The following is a 5,446-nucleotide window of genomic DNA, read 5'->3' as shown; positions in this document are numbered from 1 at the left end:
GCAAGCAGGGAAAGCTAAGAAAACTCTGGAAAAGAAGAATGAGAGAAACTAGTCCAATAAGCTATTAAAACATTTCACAAAGTCCTTATAATTTAAAAAGTATCTATTCATTAATACATAAGTAGACAGATACAATGATAGAAAAGAATAGAAAAATTCAGGAGAAATAGGACAATTATATATGAAAAGTTAAGTGACACCAAAAATTATCACTAAACATATACTTTTAAAGAATAATGTTGAAATAACTGGATAGTCATTTGGGTAAAAGTAAAAATTGGGTCCATATTTCACAGTGAATATCAGAATGAAATCCAAATAATCCAGATATCTAAATGTGAAAGGTGAAACCACAGAAGAAAACAGGAATTCACTTCATTATAAACTTGGAGTGAGAAACGCCTTTCTAGAGATGATTACAAATCCAAAAGCATTGAACAAAATAATAAAAGACTGACAAATTTGACTACATAAAAATAAAAAGAACTTGCTCAAAGCAAAAAAAGGAAATGTCATAAAACAAATTTAAAACCTGAAAGAAATATTTGCAATTTATACTACAAAATATATCATAATCTCCTAATTAATAAACAGCTCTTAAAAACTGGGAAGAAAGGCACCAAATACCAGTTGGGAAAAGATGTAAAGAGACAGTTAAAAAAAAAAAAAGCAAGCAATTGTCCTTAAACTTATGAAAAAGTCCTCATAATAACATAAAGGCATACAGACATCCCTCAGAAATATTGCAGGAAATATTACACACAAATTTAAGGTTTCCCAGTGCATATAAAAGTTATGTTTACACTGTACTGCAGTCTATTAAGTGTGTAATAACATTACATCTAAAAAAGCAACGTACATACCTTAATTTTTAAATACTTTATTGCTAAAAATGCTAACAATCATCTGAGCCTTCAGTGAATTATAATATTTTTTGCTGATGGTCTTGCCTCTATGTTGATGGTGGCTGCTGAAGACTTGGGAGGCTGTGGCAATTTCGTAAAATAAGACAACGGAAGTTTGCCACCTCAAATTGATTCTTCCTTTCACAAAAATTTCTCTGTAGCATTCTATGCTTTTTGATGGCATTTTACTGGTAGTAAAACTTCTTTCAAAATTAAAGATGGAAGAATGGTCAATTGGTGGAGTAGTCAGAATACACACAACATTTATTAAGTTTGGCATGCCTCATGGTGTCCCAAAACAATTAAAATAGTAACATCAAACATCACTGGTCACAGATCACCATAATAGGAAACAAGTTTGAAATATTGTGAGCATATTTTGAGAAATACCATCACATTACCAAAATGTGACACAAAGATGTAGTGAGCAAATGCTGTTGGAAAAATGGCGCCAATAGATTTGCTTGACACAGGATTATCACAAACCTTCAATCTGTAAAAAATGCAGTGCCTGCAAAGCACAATAAAGTGGAGCACAATAAAAACAGGTATGCCCATATTAAAATTACTGAGAGATACCGTTTTTCATCTCTTTAGATTTTCAAAAATCCAACAACTTAAATACTAAGATCTCAAGTAACAAAGAAGGAAGCACTCTCACACATTGTTAGTGGCAGTGCAATATGGTACAACTCCTATGGAGAGGAATTTAGCAATATCTAACTAGGTTGCATTTGCATGTAACCTTTGACCTAGCTATTCTACTGAAGATAATCACTTTCCCAAATATGAAATACTTATGAATCATTACTTGCAACAACAAAAGTTTAGAAATCACCTAAATGTCTATTAGCAGATGACTGGCTGAATAAAATAATGGAGGATTATGCATTTAATTTTTAAAATTTGGGAAAATTTCTGTGAACTGACACGAAGCAAGTTCCAGTATATATTGTTAAGCAAAAATTTCAAGGTGCAGTATATATTGTTAAGCAAAAATTTCAGGAGTATAATACATGTGTTATCAGTTGAATTGTGTCCTCGAAAGAGATGTGCTGAAGTCCTAATCCCCAGTACCTATGAATGTGACCTGATTTGGAAATGGGGTCTTCCCAAATGTAATCAAGTTAAAATGGGGTCATACTGCATTAGAATGGGCCCTAAACCAGTGACTGGTATTCTTATAAGAGGAAAGTTTGGACACAGAGACACAGATATGTGTTGTGCAATGATGGAGGTAGAAATTGGAGTAATGCTTCTACAAGCCAAGGAGTCTCAAGATTGCTGGCAATCATCAGAAGCTAGGAGAGGGGCATGGAACAGATTTTCCCATTAAGCCCCCATGAAGAAACCAGACCTGCCAACACCTTGATTTTGAACTTCTGGCCTCCTACACTATGAGAGAATAAATTTCTGTTTTTATAAACTACCCAGTTTATGGCACTTTGTTATGCAGCCCCAGAACACTAATATAATATGCTAGATGTTTTTGTAAGAAAAAGAAAAATGAAAATTTGTCTATTTACCTTTTTTTCTTTTGCAAATGAAACATAAAAGAACCAGAAATTAACACAATTATTTACCATAGAGGATTAGTTGAAAGGCCATGGAGAGGATATGTTGGGGAGTAAGACTTCTTTAAACATACTTTTCATAGTTTTGACTTTATATATGTTATACATAACTTATGTATTTTTTTAAAAAAGTAAATTGAAATAAAACAAAACAAAAAAGGAAACACTGAAATTCAACACAAACGTAATCAAAAGAACTGAAATAGATATCAAATTGATTCCATAGCACATAGAGAAAAGGGTGATTTCAGAAAACTTCTGAACACAGTACTCTAGATATCCAATGCAGGATATACTCTAAAAACAATACGAAGCGCAAAATGATCTTAGGCTTCACTTTATTTTTAGTGGCAGTATTAAAATTGTAAAAGACCACTCAACTCAAAGCGTTGGTTGACTTGTTTTTTTCCGAGGCTGCAAAATAATTCTGGACTAATAATTATAGGAATTCAGACAGTGCTATAGTAACAGGGCTCATTTGGACAAAAGGTAATATAAAAATTAAAGAAGTTTTACCTTCTCAATACACCCAAGCGACTTACTTCCTCCTACTTCACACAGAGGTGGGGAGGTGGGGCCAACCATCTCCTCCCTCCAAATCTCCCAACTACCTTGTGCTGCAACCCGTGTATGCAGGACTCTCTGGCCTCCCCATAGTCCCCACCCACTACCTCCCTGTGTCAGAAGAGTCTGTGCTTCTATCAAAGACCAAACCTCCCACTTATGCTCTGGACTCCATCAGCCTTACTTTCAAGAAGGTCTGACTGCCTTTGTCCTGCAGCATCAAACTTCTGTCTCCACTAGATAATTCCCAGCAGCATGAAAAACTCCTTCTACTAGTCCCTACCTTGAAACACAACACAACAACAAAGACCCTCTTTGATCACACATCTTCCCCCAGCTACCACTTCACTTCTCTGATCACCTGCACCACTAAATCCATCAAAATCATAGCGAAAAACACTGTTTCTACCTTGTCACCTCCATTATCTCCTCAATGCAGTCAGCCAGGCTTTGGTCTCTCCACCCCATAAGCCCATGGCCTCCCTGTTGCCAAATGCAACCATCATTTCTTTGTTACCCCTTCACTCAGCCTCTAGGCAGGGAACCACACAGCTGACTATTTTCTGCTCCTCCTCCTCCTTCTTCTTTCTTCTTCTTCTTATTTCTTCTCCTTCTTCTTCTCTTCCTCCTCCTCCTTCTTCTCCTCCTCCTCCTTCTCCTCCTCCTCCTTCTCCTCCTCCTCCTCCTCTTCCTCCTCCTTCTCCTCCTCCTCCTTCTCCTCCTCCTCCTTCTCCTCCTCCTCCTTCTCCTCCTCCTCCTTCTCCTCCTTCTCCCTTCTCCCCCTTCTCCCTTCTCCCTTCTTCTTTTCCCTTCTCCTTCTTCTCTCTTCTCCTTCTCCTTCTTCTTCTCCCTTCTTCTTCCCTTCTTCCTTCTTCTTCTTCTCCCTTCTTCTTCTGTTTTTTTTTTTTCTTTTTTTTTTTTTTGAGATGAAGTCTCACTCTGTCACCAGGCTGGAGTGCAGTGACACGATCTTGGCTCACTGCAACCTCCGACTCCCTGGTTCAAGCAATTCTCCTGCCTCAGCCTCCCGAGTAGCTGGGACTACAGGCACGCGCCACCACGCCCAGCTAATTTTTGTATTTTTAGTAGAGACGGGGTTTCACCATGTTGGCCAGGATGGTCTTGATCTCCTGACCTCGTGATCCACTCACCTTGGCCTCCCAGAGTGCTGGGATTACAGGCGTAAGCCACCGCGTCCGGCCTCTTCTGCAAAAACTTCCCTCCGCACACTTCTGGTTTTCCTCCCTTCTCACAGATCTCTCCATATCGGTCCCCTTCTCCTCTTGTCCGTGGTCATCTTCTTGGAGTGGCCTAGGCTTAGTTCTCAGACTTCAATTTATACTCACCCTGGGTGAGCTCATTCAGTCTTATTTCAAATATTTTCTATGGGAAGGTCAAATTCATATCTTTAGCTCTCTTTCTCCTGGGCTCCAGAGGCGTTTATCCCGCTGCCTGTTTAATATCTCTACCAGGATGGTCTCTGGAGTCAGGCTGTCTAGATAGGTATCCTACCCTCTACCTGTCCACACAGGTAACTTTATCACTGAAATGGAGATGATAATAGTACCTACTTCATGAAGTTATTTGTGAGCATTAAATGCAAAAGTGCATATAAAGCACTTATAGCAGCGCTGGCACAAAGGAATTGCTCAATAAATACCTATTTGTTTACTTGTTAAAGGTGAAGGAATCTTACCTATGTGTTTAATTCAACAATGAATTCCCAAGGCCTAGAACAGTGCCTGATATATGCTAGGAGCTCCATAGACTGACTGAATGAATCGATTTCTATAAAGGGGGAAAAGGTAGTACCTACAGAAATCAGCTCAGTTGCCACAGGTTGTCTTGACTAGAAGCGTCATCTGTGGCTTTTTTCCAACTTCCTAGCAATGTATTTTTGGAATCTGTCTTCTCATTGACCAAGTCCTAGGAATGCAACTGTCGCATTCCTGCCTCTGATATCTGGTTCTGTGGAGCAAGCTGGGTTTTTTCTTTAAAAATCTAAAATATGATTTATTGTTAGAACCCATTGATAATGTTTTTTCATTTAGACTCAGTCTCAGCAGCTAAGTAGAAACCTAGAAAGTGGATGTATATTAGGTAAAAATATGTATATATTGACTAACACGAGTAACATTTAAGGACAATGTAAGACAATGAATTTTCTTGACAGGTATGGGACTGGGCTGGCAGAGTCGGTTAAGTGCCCAAAGGGTATATAAACCCGCGACAGGGCAGAGCGCAGCCCCGCCCCGCCCCGCCCCGCCCCCACACCCGCCCGCCCCAGAACCCGAGACCCTCCCCTCCCCTGCTTCCCGGCTCCGCCCGGCACCTTGCCCCTCCCTTGCCCCGCCCCTCCCCGCCTGAATCCCGGCCCCCGCCTCGCATTTCGGCCCCGCCCTG

Source organism: Nomascus leucogenys, chromosome 2 (genome assembly GCF_006542625.1).
Source record: "Nomascus leucogenys isolate Asia chromosome 2, Asia_NLE_v1, whole genome shotgun sequence".
NCBI classification, from domain to species: domain Eukaryota; kingdom Metazoa; phylum Chordata; class Mammalia; order Primates; family Hylobatidae; genus Nomascus; species Nomascus leucogenys.
The sequence above is the reverse complement of the archived record's forward strand: the minus strand, read 5'-3'. Positions refer to the sequence as shown.